At 55.5% G+C, this 16385-nt stretch overlaps 1 long non-coding RNA gene across 2 annotated transcripts; it reads right to left on the bottom strand.

Annotated features, from left to right (window-relative positions):
• Positions 1-10204: 10204 nt before the first annotated feature.
• On the bottom strand, positions 10205-15922 carry LOC147822170 (uncharacterized). 2 transcript variants are annotated; one of them, XR_015446012.1, is made up of 4 exons: positions 15536-15922; positions 14007-14748; positions 12366-13869; positions 10205-12129 (listed from the first exon to the last, which is right to left on the bottom strand). It is a non-coding gene; the product is annotated as an uncharacterized LOC147822170 (long non-coding RNA). The 2 variants fall into 2 exon arrangements; XR_015446011.1 differs by having other exon boundaries at positions 10205-13869.
• Positions 15923-16385: the final 463 nt, after the last annotated feature.

Here is a 16385-nt window from a genome sequence, read left to right as displayed (position 1 = left end):
TGCTGTGTCCCCAGTGCCTGGGATAATACCGGGCCCCATCAGAGCAGGCTCAGCACCCGCTGAACACATGAATGCCGCTCGACCCAGAGTTGGGATCTGAGCAGAGCGCCTGGTGCAGACCAAGCATACTGTTCCTAGTTTTTGAACCCAAAACCAAGTGTTCTGTGCTCCACTTGGGACACGGATGCTCAGATTCCTGCTAAAGACCAAAGGAAGATGGGAGGATTTGGTCACAGCTGAAGGAGCATCCGAGTGTGTGTGTGCAAACCACGTGTGTGTGGCAAAGACCTTCACTGTGTGTTTGCTGCCAGCCATGCCCTGTGCTGGGCAAGACCCCTCCCCCTTCTCTAGTGCTGGCCTTCTCCTCAGTGCCACATGGTGCCACACAGAAAGTGACAGTCACATGTCAGAGCACTGGGGTAGCCACACAGGCTGGGGGAATCTGTTGGGATATGGTGATAAACATCATCACACTTAAAATACTCTGCAATTATGATAAGAAGGACAAAGTACAAAGGATTACGGAGTATATTTAACACTGAATTGGGCTTAAAATGTCCAGGTCAATTCCTACCACCTTTTAAAAAAATAGAAAAAACTTGAGCACGGCAGGATGGTGCACGACTGTAATCTCAGCACTTGGGAAGCTGAGGCAGGATTGTTGTGAGTTCAAGGCCAGCCTGGGCTACCCAGTGAGTTCAAGGGCAGCCCGGACTACATTGTGAGGCCCTGTCTCAAAAAAGAAACAAAAAAAACCAAATTGAACTTGTGTCCATCAATATACCTAGCTTGTCAGCTTTTATGCTTAACATGACAACACACAATTTCGAAGAAAGAATTTTGCTGAGGATATCTTCAAATATCTTCATTGTCTCTATATTTATAAGAAAGTTCGAATAAACACAGACTAAAACTTTTAAAATCATTTGTAAACCAATATTCAAAACAACAGGAGCAAAAATGAACAGATGGGATTATATTTAAAGAATCCAAAGTTGGTTTGTTTTTTTCTTTAACGTTTGTAGTTTCTTAGGATTTCAAAAAAGTTGGCATGGAATGGAACTGTCCCCCCTCACACATTTCAGACCAATGCTGAGGCCTCGCTTCCCGGAGTGCGGGGAGGGCCATCGGTCGTCACCCCCAAGCCAGCAAGGACAACGTGGGAAGGGGTGCAAGCTGAGATGTAGGGTCACCCAGAGCTCGTCCTCAGGGGCCGCCGCCAGCCCTGCTACTGTGCCCGAGCTCCCCAGTCCCAGCCCCAGGGTCTCCCTGCCCCAGGAGCAGCAGCGCCTGAGGCCTTGCTACCCCTGCTCCACACTTTGTCTGATTGAGCACATCTAGGGCTCAGCCTTCCTCTCCGCCGCCGCGGCCGGGCCCTGAGCCCCTCTCCCCGGATGGCGCCCCCGGGGGCCGAGGCCTGCGGCTGGATGGCTCCAAAGCTGGCAGGGCCAGCTTCTCCTGGAGAACTCGTCGGAAATGCGGAATCTCAGCCGGCCGCACGCTGGTGCACACCGGTAACCCCAGCTTTCTGAAAGGCCGAGGGTGGATCGCAAGTTTGAGCTCAGTCTGGGCAACTTAGCAAGACCCTGCCTCAAAGTAAAAAATGAAAATAGGCGGCTGGGGATGTGAAGGCCCTGGGTTCGATTCCCAGTGCCACTACACGAAAGGAGAAAAGGAAGGAAAAGGAAGGCAGATTTCAGAGCTGCTGCGGACCTCCCAGCAGGCAGTTCAGGGGTGCGGGAACCTGTAATCGAGGGGGCCTTGCTCAGGTGCTGGCTCGGGTGACTGGGCTCCAGGACAGCCAACACCAGCCGTCAACAGCCCAGAGGCCCTTCGGCCTCACCTTTCTCTGGGTACGAAGCCCCCAGGGCTGTGCTGCTAAGCAAAAGACAAGAGGAGACCCCCGAAGAGTCCCCCCCCCACTCAAGCTCCAGTGCTGGGTGTTCCTAGGAAGTGGAATGTAGTGAGTTGGAGCCTTGTTCTTCCACGGAGTGCTGTGTGACCCTGAGCAGCTGACTTCCCTCTCTGATCTTCAGTATCCTCAGCTGCAAGCGGGTTTCTGGGCGGGGCTGGGAGGAGTCGGCGCGGCGCAGGGGCCTCTGAGCGGCTCCCCTTCCTTCTCACTTCCTCTCCTCAGCACTAGTGACGTTGGCAGAGGCGGGAGGATGCGCTGCAGAGTCCGCTCGGGGTGTGTGGCGGGACAGCCAGGCCCAGAGAAGCCTCTTGCTGGAGCTGGAGCGGTTGGGGCGCTCCTGTGCACAGCATCCCAGCAATCACAGACAGCAGCTCTGTGCCTCCTGGAGCCCACTGGAGCTTCATCCTTCAGGGCCCTGATGTCGGGGCACAGAGATGAACCCCTCAAGAGCCAGGGTCTTGAGGCGATCTCAAGGTTGTCAAGTTCCAGTTAGACCCAGGCCCCTCCTCCGGGCCCCGCCCTCTCAAGGCCCCGCCCCTCCGGCCCCGCCCCCGCCCACTCGCGTCCGCTCGGCCTGTCCTCGGGGGACCCCTCCTTGCTCCACAGCGCTCCTCACTTGCTCAGCAGGGCTCTGCCCCCTAGCGGCCCGGCCGGGCGCCGACCCCGGGGAGCTGTCTTTCTCTGAGGCTGGGGCTTCTGTGCGGCGCCCTCTCCGCTGCCTGCCCAAGGCCAGGCCCTGCTCTGAGCTGGGCATCAGTGAACGGCCGGAGAACAGAGAAGCCCCTGCCCTCAGTCCCAGCATCGTGAGAGGCGCGGCTTCTACTGCAGGAGGCAGCGGGCGACAGTGTGCGGGCCATGGGTTTGTCCCCCAGGAGTGGGCGGGGAGGTCACACGGGCCATCCGGGCGGGCTCACCCAGAAGGGTCATTTGGGTAACCACTACAAGGCGGGGAGGCCTGAGCCAGGTGGGTATTGGGGCAGGACTCACTGGGGCGTGCAAAGGTCCTGAGGCCAGTGTGGCACAGCCCCGGAGGTGGGGGCGGTCATAATCTCTTCATCAGTGGTTCTCAGCTGGGACGCAGTTTTGTCCTCAGGGAGCATTTGGCAACATCTGGAGGCTTTTTCCGTTGTCCAGCTCGGGGGACCCCCCTTGGCATAGCGTGGGGAGACTGCGCTAAGGGCCCCGAGGCCTTGCAGGAGTGACCTGGTCGGATCAAGTTCAGCAGCCCCTGGCTCTGTGTTGGGGGGCGGGACCAGGAAGGAGGCTGGAAGGGAGCCCCAGGGCGCTGGCCTGGAGTGGCGACAGTGGGCCAGAGTCCCGAGACCTCAGCCTCTAGCCAGCCTGCAGAATGGGGAGCGGGTGGGGGGTGAGGTGGAAAGGCGCTGATGTACTGAGGAAACTCGGAAGCCGTCCACAGGGTCAGCGGAGGCTGCGGGCCCCTCCCCGCCGGCCACCCAGGGCGAACCTGTACCTCGGGGGCTCCTGCACCCCGGAGCTGCAACTCACAGGGCTTGGCGTGACCCTGGGACAGGCAGAGAGACGGTGGGGGAAGCACATCGGCCCTTCCTACAAAGACCTGGCCCGTGGGTCCCCCCTCCCGGTCCACCCCGCCCCCCAACCTCGGGGTGTACTTAGTCAGCAGGTCTGCCAGGCACTCAGGCGGGACGAGGGGTACAGGAGCTGGGGTTTGGCCCGCCTCCGAGCAGGCGGGAGGTGTTTCCAAGCAACTTCGGCGTTTTCAATGAGTCCTTTACAACTGCTGAACGGTTAAGCCAGACATTCACGGGAGCAGCTGGTAGCCCCGAATCTTGGCAGCGAATGAGAGGACCCGGGCCCACCCGCGCCCTCCAGCCGGTGAATTGTGTCGGCCGGGCCCAAGCCAAGGGGCCCAAGCACAGCTACCCAGCTACCGGCGGGGTTTAGCGACTAAAGTAATAAGCGCCTCTGCCGCCCCAGGTGCCGGGGACCTCGGGTGGCTTCTCCGTGGGTTCCATGGAGGTCCGCACTGAGCACGTCCCTGCCGCTGGCCGCGGCACCTGTGGGTCACAAGTGGGTGGGAGCCCGCTGCGGGCTGGAGTGGCCAGAGCCAGGTAATTTCCAGGACCCGCAGGTCAAGTGGAACTTCAGAGAAACAGGAAATCGCTTTTTAAAGTCTCATTATGTCCCCCATATGGCACGGGACACACCCACGCTGAGACATTCTTTGTTATTTGAACATCAAATTTAACTGGGTGTCCTGTATTTTATCTGGCAATTCTATTTCCCCTTGAAGGCCTGTTTGAAAAAAATATTGTGTGGGCCAGGGATTTAGCTCAGTGGTTCCACCACCTGCCTTGCGAGTGCAAGGTCCTGAGTTCGATCTCTGGTACCAAACAAAAAATATTGTACCTGGAGAAAAACCCTCAAACACGGTCACTACTTTCTCACCGGGACCTTCTAGGACACAAAGAACTGTCGGGCACCCGTGCTGAGCCTTTGGCACCCATGTGTGAACGCTGCCCCTTCCTTCCGGTGTGACCCTGCACAAATCTTTAGACTCTGTGAGCCTCGGTTACTCCCTGTGCCAAGAGGAGTGGCAGCAGAACCGATTTTGTAAATTTGTTTTGAGGCCGACACGAGAAACATCGCAAGGTGCCCACGTCCTGGCAGCGATGAGGTGCTGACATGTGTTGACTGGTGTTTTATCTGTTTCGCTTCCTTCTTTATGGAATCCACGCCCCCGTCCTTTGTGGTCTTTCTGTTAAGGGGCAAGAGCAGAAAGCACGGCCCCAAGTCCAGGGGCTGGACCCCAAAATCTGGGATCCTTGGTTTTCAAGGTCAGACAAGTCAAGGACAAACTCAGCTCACCTGCCCCCAGCAGTTCCCAGCACACCTGGGGACCCACCTGTGGGGCTACCTGGTCAGAGGTGCTGTCCGGGTTTGAGATGCCCTGGGAGGTCACCCCAGGGGAGCCCTGGGTGCGCTGCGTTGAGATCCTCCCGGATGGGGGACCAAGTGCACTGAACTGTTTGAGTCACTTGACTTTTTTTTTTTTTTTTTTTTTTTTTGCAGTACCAGCGATGGAACTCGGGTCCTTGGGCTTGTGTGGCAGGGAGCGGAACTACTAAGATAAATCCCCAGCCCTACTTGACTTTTGAATTTGCTCACCTCTGAGCACTGGGCCAAGTTCGAGGTGGAATCAGAACTCTGCCCCCTGGCGTTGGTGCTGCGGAAGGCGAGAGCAGCCCGGGGCGTGAATGCGGCACAAAGGCAGGGGAGGGGACTCATGCTGCCGTCTGGGGACAGCCCTGAGGGGTAGGAACCAAGGCTCACGGACAAGGGCTGGGACTTCAACCCAGCCTCGAGGCCACGTGAAGGATGGGGCAAAATTTTAGGTCTGGTAGAAATGCAGGTGTCAAGATGAAGGTCGGCGATTCCTCCCTGAAACCCAAGGAGAAATTTCAGTCATCTAACAAGAAACAGTGGGCCCCGTCTCTACACTTACACAAGCCACATCAAATCCAGCACAAATCCAGCTTCTCGCTCCCACCACCCAGGTACAGGGCTCCACAGCCCCATACAGCCTGCGGCTACTGCAAGGGACAGGGCAGAGGCGGAGGCCACCTCCAGCATCTCCTCCAGCCCTGGGGTGTGGAGGAGCTGACGAGTCCTGAATCTAGACCCAAGTGCTCAGGAAAGATCCATCCAGGCCTCCAGTGAAAAATTCTGTCCCAAGTAAATACTCAGGTCGCTCAAGCTTGAGGATGAAGTCTAAGTTATGGGTCCATGAGAGGCAGCGCGGAGAGCTCTAAAGAAAGAATAAACCAGGGGAGAAAGAGCACCAAAGCTGGCATTGGGATAGTTCTAGAACCCTCAGAAAACAACCTAGAACTTTTAAGAATAGATTTCAACACCAGCCTTTATAAAAAAGCTTTGATGGACTGTCTGATGAAATGATCCTGCTAAGATGTCTTGGGAGATTCTAGTGCCCCAGCCTTCTAAGGCTGCCTCCGGGACAGTTTGCTGCAGTGATTTTTCTGTCTTTTTTTTTTTTGGTACCGGAGATCAAACTCAGGACCTTGTGCTTGTGAGGCAGGCGGCGGCACCACTGAGCTAAAGCCCTCTGCAGTGATTTTTGGAAGGCCAAGTCCAGGCTATAAACCCAGAGGCCCCTGGACACCGGAAAAATATTGCAGTATTATCTCTCTGAGGAAAAGAAATGAAGGTAAAAAGGGAAAGCATTAGAACGACATGGGTGCTTGGGACATGGAAGTCAAACCGGTGACTCACACAAGGCGGGCCTATTTCCTTCTCATCCAAAAGTCTCTGGAGGACTGCGAAGTGGCCTCCAGTCTCCTGCTTTTCCTGCTCTGCACTCTTAGCATGAGACGTCGTCTCAGGCCTCCTCATGGCTCAATATGATTGCTGGCGTTCCAGCCATTATGACTTATACCAGGGAGAAAAAAGGAGCAAAGGAATTTGCACTGAGACCGAAGTCACACTTAATGGCTGAGCCTTTATCGAGAGGCCCCACCCCCCAAACTCCCTCTTGCATCTCATGGGCCTTTACCATCTACAAAGATTCTAGAAATAAAGTCATTTAACTAGGCACATTTTTGCTCAAAGTAAAATCAGGGCCTTCTCTGGAGGAAAAGAGAGAGAAGAGAGAGAAGCGGGGGAGGAGAGTGGATGGGCACCTAGCTGTCCCAGTCACACACGACACAGAGGAGCTACTATGCCCCAAACACCTAGGAGCAAGCAGATTAGGAAATCGGGTCTGCACACTGGGGGTGCAGGCCTGGGGTCTCGAACCCCACTGCCTGGGAGTCAGGGGAGCTGGGACAACCTGGGGCTCCGTGTGTCTCCAAAGCCACCCGCAGCTCTGCTCTGGCTGATCATCCCATGACAGTCCCAGTTTTTGTTTTATAAAAATGAATCTCAAGATACCTAGGTTATAGAGTTAGATCTCTGTATTTTTAAATGCTGAGTTTACAACTTGGTTTTTTAAAGCAATGTGGGTGGCAAATAAAATCAGCATGATTTTATTGGGGGTTGGTGGGGTTTTTATGCTCTGATTATAGACAGGAAATTGAAACCTCCCCAGCTCGGGAAAGATCTGATGAAATTCATGCATTGCTCATGCAGGGGGGAGTCATGAACAGATTCACGACCAGCCAGGCTGGCAGTGGTCGGAGACCCGGGGTGAAGGGGGGGACCCAGGGCTACCATGGGGACCCAGGTGCCAGAGCCACAGAGCGCCAAGGAGTTCTGGGCCCCTGGCACGTTGTAAGCACCACCACCTCCCAGCCTCTGGGGGTGCTGGGCCCAGCCCGGCAGGAGGGCAGCGGAAGGGTAGGGGAACCCTTCGGGATTCCCTGCGGCCCTGTCTTGGCTTCTGGGTGGATTTCTCTGGGGTGAGGCAGGCCCTGCCCAGGTCCCATTGCAAGGCCCAAGTTCTGTGCAGAAGCTGAAGGTCACCGGGGCTGACCTTGCAGAGCAGGCCCGGGATGGGGCCTCTGGGCTTCAGTGGGCTCTCAGGGTGGAGGCAGAGGCCAAACCCTCATGCATCAGTGGCTTGGTGCCCATAGTCAGCTGCTCGATGCCAGCCCGTGAGCGGAGAGCCAGGGCAAACATGCTGCTACTCTGCAGCCTCCACTTCAGGCATCGGGAGGCCTGATCCTCCTCGATGACCAGCACCCCGATTGCCCAGGACAGAGGGTCCCCGGGATGCGCAGCCTCCCCTTTGAATTCAGGGTGAGCTGGCTCCCAGGGTCCACCGCCCCTTCCCACAGCAGCCCGTTTGTTTCCAGGGATGAGCGAGGAAACCTGTCCAGGCCTGCAGGGAATCTTCCCCGGGAAGGCTGACACCCCGCCACTCAGGCGGGGCTCAGGACCATTCCCACCGCAGCCCCAGGGAGCCTTGGTCCCGAGGGGAAACTGAGTCAGGCGGGAGAATCTCAGTACAGCGGCTTGGAAAAGTCATCTTGGTTCAAGATCTGCAGAGGCAACATCCATTCCCCCTTGTGCTGAATGTCCTCTGGCTCTCGGCACAAGGTGAAGACAGCAGGCTTCCAGGTTTGTAGTGAAACAAAGCACAACTAGACATGGGCACCCGAGGGCGTGGGGGGCCTCAGCCCACCATGTCGGTGAGTCTTAACACCTGAAGCGCACGAGGCTTTAAAACAGAACTAAAAATTTCTGAAAACTCACCCACTTCCCATCTCATCTGCCACAGCCATTGGCAAGAATGAGTTCAAAGCAGGAAGCAAGCTGCAGCCCGGGATGTGCAGCGTAATTGCAATTAAAAAATAGATCCAGAGGCTGCACGTGTTTGTACAAGTGTCAGGGAAGGTCTGAGGGCCACAGCAGGGTCCGAAATTAAGGTAGCAACTTTTAAACATACTCTCATCCTCTAAGGCTAACTTTTTTCCTCCAGACTATGGACTGTCTTGGTTTTTTGCTTTTCTCTTTAAAAGCCACACGTGGAAGCGCCAGTAACAGAGCAGGTGGGCCTTATTTCAATCAAAAGCTAAGTGTGAAAACATCAGCGCTCACAAATCTGTGAGAATGACGGGGTTCCTCCTAAAGGGCCGTCCCTCTGGTGCAAAATGGGACACATTTTACACACCTTTTCAAGAGCAACTCCCGCGTGTAATTAATTAAGCCTGTAATTATAGATCAATCTTTAAAAATGTAATTTGTAGTTTCCTGGCAACACTCACTTCAAACCCGACTTCTGACGTGGCCTAAATTATATTGGAACCAGTTTTTACTGCTTGGACACTCCGGAGAAACCAGGCTTCCAATTGATTACAATGTATCGTCATGTCCACATGGGCCCGCGTTTGTGGGCTGCAGACACCCTGGGCATGGGGTGCTTCCGGAGACCTTCTGGGGTTCTCAGGGCTCTTCCTCTCCTCCTGCAGACAGGGGTGCGGTGACTGAGGGAGGGACCCCAAAACCAAGAGGTGAGGGCGGGAGTCCTGGCGTCAGCCCGGCATCTACACTAGGATCTCGGAGCTGAGCGTGGCACTGCAAGCAATCCTGGTTTTTCTCTATTCTTCACCATTATTATTATCATTATTCACCTTCCTCCCTGGACTGACTGATGATATCACAGGACAGGCTATATTCTTTCGGGTTTTAAAAGAAGACCTGGATTTGAGCAGGATCCTCTGGGTATGAATGAGCGAAGCGGGGATCTCTAAAGAGAGAAACAGGACCTCCCCAAACACTGCAGGTCTGAGGTTCCATCCTGTTTTGCCTGGTAGGAAGAGGCGGTGTGCAGTGTGGAGCTGACCCTGGGCAAAACTCTTAAGAAGGCTGACAAGGTAAATAGCCCCAGAGGAGAGGCAGCCACAACGTGGGGCCACGGGTGAGGGGTCTCTGGCTTTGTCTCTGCCACCCAGAGATGGCGAGGCTGCGACTCCACAGACACCGAGGTATCATATAGAGCAGAGAGCTCAGTCCTTGTTTTCCAGCTGCAGAGCAGGACAAGTAGGTGTCCCAGGTGAAGCGCTCCCCCGGGGCACTTCCAGCCCACTGCACACCGGTAGGTGCAAAGGCCCTGAGGCCCCACCTGACTTTTGAAGGACGAGGGTCCAGCTTCATTGCTGAGTGGGGTTGCTTCCCCGGAAGCTGGCTCTGCACCGGGTGAGGAGCCCCACCTCCAGACACCTGCCCAGAGCGGACTCTGAGCCAGCCCCGCCCACCAAAAGGTTTCCTCCCGTTGGACTTTCACCCTGGAGACAGTTCTCTCACGAAGTGCCTGGTAATCTCCAGGATTGCTCACTCTGACCAGCCGCTCCCGAAATACCTTTTGAGTCATCTGGGGTTTCTGCTGCCTTGCATAAACTCTGAATTATTCTTTTTGTTGAAAAGATTATCATTAGGAAACACGTTCCCGAGCAGTCTGTACATGTCATCCCGCCTCTCCGGAGAGCAGACCAAGCTCTGGAGGAGGAGAGGAGACACTGCTGAGCTGCTGCCCCCGACCCTCTTGGCCCAAACCCGGGCGGCTCAGCCCGGACTGGGGGGTGAGGGTGAAGGCTGCCTGTGGGGCCGGGTTCTCCACCCTCTGCCAGGGGCCTGAGTGTGGGACACACCACAAATTTACACTCCCTCCAAACTGTCTTCCTCTGAGACTGAAATAGACAGTTGTCCTGGCAAGGAAGAAGAAAAGCTTACCCCCTGCCCATATCTTTATTTTGCTAGCAGGGTCTGAACTCAGGACCTCAGGCTACAGCCCCAGCCCTTTTTTTATTTTTTATTTGAGACAAGGTCTCTCTAAGCTCCTCAGTTGCCCAGGCTGGACTCGAACTTGTGACCCTCCTGTCTCAGCTTCCTAGGGTGCTGGGATTAGCACCCCCCCCCCCCGCAAGCCCACCATTTTGTGATAGCAGCTGTATTTGGCAGAATCAAAATTAAACCTAGGGAGGGAGCAGTCACTTACATTCGGGCGCCCAGCCCTGCCCCAGGCCGGCGGGATCAGAACTGGGACAGACTGCTCTGCTTTTATCTAACGTGCCTCCGGGGCTCAGAATGGCGGACGTGAAGTCAGGAGGCTTTGACCAAGGAAGGCGACTCAAATCCAAGGTGCGAACAGGAACAAAGAGCCACCAGGCAATAGTCACGGAATCCGAATCTCCCGCTTCTAGGCCAGCCCGGGAGGCTGGGATTCAGCGTTCCTGTGGCGCCCTCTGCTGGCCACAACACGAAGATGTCTTCCACGAGGGGGGCAGGAAGGAGTCGGAGCCGGAAGAGGGGACCCCCGCCGGGCACAGGGCAGGACAGCGATTCCAGGAAGGGCGAGTCCGAGCGGAAATGTAACCCTTGGCAACGCCTCCTTGCGTTTGCGCGTCTTGTTTTGCTTTATAGCAGTGAGCCCTCTACGGAGATAGGAGTTTGGGGCATTTGGGGCCTGAGCATCCCGTGGGGTCCCCTGTCCTGAGTACATCTCAGGTGCTGCGTGAGGTATGCTTGTGCTAGAAACTGCTTATCGTTTATCCGAATTCAAGTTTAATTGGACATTTTTGTTTATTTAAATGAGCTGGGTGCAGTGCCATGTGCTTGTAATCCCAGAACTCTGGGAGGCTGAGGCAGGAGGATCGAAAGTTTGGGCCCAGCCTGAGCAACTTAGTGAATCAGAGAGAGACCCCCATCTCAAAATAAGAAGGCAAAAAAAAGCACAGGGGATGGGGTTCAGTGTGAAACCTTGTGTTCAGTCCCCAGCCCTGAAAAACATTTGTTTATTCATTTATTTTTGCTAAATCAGGAATCCTATCACCTACCTACCTACCTTCCTTCTGTTTTTGTTCAGTTATATGGAGGCCTTGGGCTTCAAGGGTGGCTCAGTCCCAAGGATGAAACCTGACTCGTCCATGGGAATCATAGTAATTCCATTTCTTGCCAGTGACTGATTTAGGAAAGAGTATGGGACACAATTCTGGCCAATGACAGTTGAAAGGAAATCTGCAGTTTGGGGAACTTTAGGGAAAATTTTTCACTACTCTTTAACAGGCTCACAAAGACACTGCTCTCCTTCATTCTGTGTTGGGATGAAAATATTACATACGGAGCTCTGGCAGCCACCTTGCAACCTTGAGGGAAGCCCAAGCATGAATACAACCTTGCTGTCTACCCATAAGGAGCGCGGTGCTGCCCCCCAGTCTCCTATCCCTGTAGTGTTAGTGTTGAGAGACAACACTCTGTGACCTATGCCCTCACCTGAGTCTGCGCGTCTTGTGAGCAGGGGCCCCAGTGCCTTGGGAAAGACGGGGAATGTCTTCCTCCAGGGCAGGGGCAGATTTGTTGCTGTCTGGCCTATAGGGCCGGCTCTCTCTGGGGTGAGGTCTGTTGGGTGTGTTTGTAAATGGCCGGGAGTCCCGGAGCTGAGAGTTCTTGGCTGTGGCCCAGCCCCGTGGCGTGCAGAGGTGGCGTGGCTGGGACCTGGCTGCGATGGCAGGAGCCCTCCGGGGTTGGAGGAGGAAGAACGGGGGACCAGTGAGCTCCAGTCCGGGAAACCCCGGAAGTGACCCTGCAGCGGCAGGAGGCAGCTCTGCCCTATCCTCGGGGGACTGTCCTTGTGCTTGCTGCTGTCCCCTCCTCTCCGCAGTGTCCCCACACTCAGCCCTGGGCAGAGGACCGCTGGCTTCAGGAGAAAGAATCTGCCTGGCTCGCCGTGGCCCCTCAGCTGTGATGGGTCCCAGAGTGGCTGTCATCGCAGGGAGCAGAGCCTTCCAAGACAGGAGGTGGTGGGGGGGGTTTTACTGTTGGCCCTGGAACAACCAAACTCAGAGCCTGCATTTGCAGGCTACTAAAGAGATACGTGAGTCCATACCGAAAGGCCAGTACACATTATAGACTCAAAAGAAGGTGGCCATGTATTGATGGAAAAGAGTATTACCTGCAAATCTTTTGGTTAAACAACAGAAGCATAACTCAAACTGACATCTATGAAAATTATACTTACTGGTTTGCCTCATTGAAAAGCTCACGAGTGGACTTCAGGCATGGCTGGATATAGGCACTCCGAGAACATGGTCAGGTACTTTCCTGGCTCCAGGTCAATCTGTGTGTAGCTGAAATAACTTCTAGCAGCTTCCCCTGTGCCAGGCTTCCCTCCCCCAGCTTCTCCACCTCAGCCAAAAGAGTGCACCTGTTCTCTGGGGTTTCTACGAAGTCCTAGGACTGGCATTCTTTGGCCTGCCTGGGGTCACACACCCTTCCCTGACCTCAAAGTGGGAGAGTGGCACCCAAGGGTTTCTAAGCTGTCTGTGGCTTCCATCGCTGGACTGCAGTTGCTGACTTTCGGCCTTGAAGGCAGAGACGTCAGTGAGCACAGGCCCAGTGGCCTTGTCGCCTTCTGTCCCGCACACAGACATGGGGTGCAGAAGGGCAGTCAGTGCCGCCTCAGAGAGTGGGCACCCCCACTGAGAGGGGCCCTCCCGTCAGGGGCAGGTCAGGCTGCAGCTGAGGAGCCACCTCCAGGGCAGCCTCACTGGCTGCTACGCCCAGGCAGGTGACAGCACAGGGGGAGTTTCCGCCCTGGCCGGCCCTGGGGCCCCCCGTGGAAGCACCCTCTGCTTCCTCTTCACGGTTGTTCTGAGGACGAGGCCAGTGACTGGTACAGATCACAGCCAGATGACCTCCACTCCTTTAGCCCTGGCTCGGGCCCCTTGATTGTAACTGTATCATTAGCATTGAGGCGCATTTAATGGGAGGCACAGGGCTTGGGATCCAGCCAGCACCCCAAAGACAGGCTCCACAACCCACCTCTTCCCCACTGGAGGACCTGGGTGAAGGCCTCACTCCTCTGAGCTCCTTTTCTGTCCTTGGTAAGTGACTCGCTTCTGCAGGGTGACAGAAGCATGGAGCGCTGGCTCGCACCACCACAGAGCCAGCATTTCTCAGTCCGAGTCAGCCTTCGCTCATTCCCTGTGCCCCTAGATCCTAGCCCGGAGATCCCAGAGCAGACCTGGGTTTGGTGCGTGGACACAGGAGGCTGTGGAGAGGCTGGCGAAAGCAGCCCCAGAGCCAAAGAGGGCAAAATCTGCCAAAGGATTGGGGGAGGGAAAGGGAGCCAGGACAGGAAAGCGTCGGGCAACAGAGGGAGGGGAGTGGCGGGGAGAACTGGGGACCACCACTTGGCCAGGGTTCCCTGTCACAAGCAACAGAGCCCGTCTTGGTGGCTGCAGCGGGAGGGAATTCCACAGAGGCCTCGCCGGACTGAGGGAGGCTAGAGACCAGGGCTGGGGAGGGACAGGACCAAGGCAGGCTGTGGCTGTGACACAGGAAGCATCCCGAGGTCCAGCAGCAGGAACAGAGTGATCAAGGCGCTGCCTGTGGTGGAAGGACACACAGAGTGCACCAGCCCCTCTGTCCCCTTGGGCCGAGACTCACCGTCCAGGGAGGAGATGTCCCGCTGGCTTGTTTGGCTTGTGTACCTGCTGTCTGCCTGGTACTCAGGGCCCCATCTGTAAATGGAGATGAGGAAACTCTGGGAACAGACAGCATGGTTGGGAAGCGGACATAGATGCCAGCCCCAAAAGACCAATGTTTGTTACACTCTCTGATGCCCTTTTATGGCAGCAAAGGAGGAGCCCTGAATTACCCTTCTGACACCTTCTCGATCCTCTCTGGGGTGTGGGTCACAGGGGCATGGCTCTGGGCTCCGGAAAGTGGCCTCACTGTTGCAGAGATAGCAGCTGTGCATGCTGTGATATGAATAAAAGGGGGACACAGAAGACACAACCTGGAGGTCACTTCTGAACAGGGTCTTGAGGATCAAGTAGAAGTTTGCCAGACAAAGAAGGTGGTAGCCAGTAATTGGCCAGTAGTGCCTATTTATTTGCAATACATCAAGCAATGCAACCGTACGTACACAGGGTCTAGCTGAATTGTTCTTCCTAGGAATCAGAGGCAAACTCTGGTTTGCCTTGTCACTCCTAGCTTCATTTAACCCAGACACTTCTGGTTATAATCGAAGCCTTTGGCTGAAAATTTTGCTTAAGAAAAACCAAAACTCCCATTGAGACAATAGATATGGAGTCAAATAGTGCAGGAGAGAAATAGGGGTAGAAGTCACTTTGGATTTATCAAATGGTTTCTGAGAGTTTTGTCTGCTCCTCCACGTCTGTCCCAACTTCTGCGGGTGCCCTGAAGGGCCTCTGTCCTTCCGGGGGACAGGGAGAGCCCTCGGCCCCCACCCGCTCCCCAGCTCAGCGTTACCCCGGGGATTTGGGTCAGAACTCCACCCTGCAGTCTGAAAACACACTCACCGGACCCAAGTACCGCAGCTGCCTTGCTTGTATGTTTTATTCCAACGAAAGTATTCAAATAAATTGAAAAACATCCTGTGAAAAATGAAAAGGTGCAAAGCAACCTGCAGACTGACAGTCACTAGTCCTCCACCAGAGTCCCCACTTGCCCTGTCCCCAGCTCTGCCCGGGACATGAAGATGAGGCCATCCTAGTGGCCAGGCTGCCGGCAGGTCGAGGTGCAGACAGCCCCCTCTCCCGCCCTCGCCCGTCCCACCCGACCTCTCCGCGCCTGGGCTGCACCCGGAAGCCAGCGACCCGCAGCCCGCCTGAGCGCTCTGACCTCAGGCCGGCTGACCTCAGGCCAGGCCCAGAGGTAGAGGGCCTGGGTGGGGCGGGGCCCCAGGTGCTGGGCCAGAGGGAAGCCATGTTTTGTTTAGTCTTCTCTCATCGCAGCAGGCTCAGGATTTAATAAACCCTGGAGCAGCCCGGAGGGGCCTGGCTTTTCTGGGCCCCGAGCGGTGCTGTGCTTCCCAGGTGGTGGTGGTGGTGGGGGGGGGGCTTGACCCATGCAGCCTATTCCAATTTCCCTCCCGCCCCACCTGGCTGCTGCTCCTCCTTCCTCCAGAGGAAGGGACGCTCGCAGGACCTAGTGCCCTCCCAGGAGTCGCGGGTGGCTTCTCTACTTTAAAGGAAGCTTCGAGAATCTTAACAGTGATGATCTCCAAGTTGTATTATGGGTGACTTTCCCCCTCAACTACCAGCATTTATTGCAATGAGAATCTATTATTTTGTGTGATACTGGGGATTGAACCCAGGACCTTTGCACTGGGCTACACCCCCAACCCCCTCCCCCCTTTTAAAATAAGAGACAGAGACTCACTGAGTTTCCCAGGCTGCGCTCAAACGTGTGATCCTCCTGCCTCAGCCTTCCAGAGTGCTGGGATGACAGGCAAGCACCACCACACCCATCTGAGGATGTCTTACTTTTATACACATCTGAAAACTAATTATTTTGCACAAATTGAATTTTTTCAGACACCAATGGGGCCACCAGCTCAGCATCTCCTCTCTAGGAATGGAAAAAGAACCCTTGGATGGAATCCACCATATACACACTCTCTTAAATCAATAGAAGCGGCCGTACTGGAATACAACTCTGACTTCCTGGTTTCCTTTGATTGGCCCAGATCTGAGCCAATCAGCTGGAGAGGATTCCAGATGAGCCAATCAGAGTCCTTCTCTGAGAAATGCTCTTTGGATACTTGGCCGGTAGACTGTGATCTTGGAAATTATCGGTGACCGGCCGTGAGAAGCGAGTCGACCGGTCTAGGAAGAAAAGAGAGGCAGAGAGGTACAGAGAGCTGGCTCCAGGGGGATTCCCCTCACGTCACTCAAGGCCAAGAGGTAGCACCGAGGGCACGAGCCCCAGTCGGTGGCAGCACCACCTCCTGCAGCGCAGGGCTCTGGGCGCGAATTCCATCTGCAGCAGCCCTGCCACGCGCGCGGTGGGCCAGCGTGGGCTCCACGAAGCCACTTCCTGTGCAATACTGTCAACCCTCCGGACGCCCTGAGAGGGGACCGGGAAGAGGCTGAGGCTAACCACCCCCCCCCCCCCCGCATCCCACTTCCCACCTTCCACGCCTGTGAACCTCAGGTGTTTTTTTACCCAAACATCTGGATTCCTCCCCCTGCCGCAGACTTCAAAACGATGGGAAATGTTTCTCACACCT

This window comes from Heterocephalus glaber, unplaced genomic scaffold (genome assembly GCF_053883595.1).
Source record: "Heterocephalus glaber isolate CG9 unplaced genomic scaffold, H.glaber_assembly_v1.0 deba00001673, whole genome shotgun sequence".
In the NCBI taxonomy this organism is placed as follows: domain Eukaryota; kingdom Metazoa; phylum Chordata; class Mammalia; order Rodentia; family Bathyergidae; genus Heterocephalus; species Heterocephalus glaber.
This window is presented reverse-complemented; position numbering and strand designations above follow the sequence as displayed.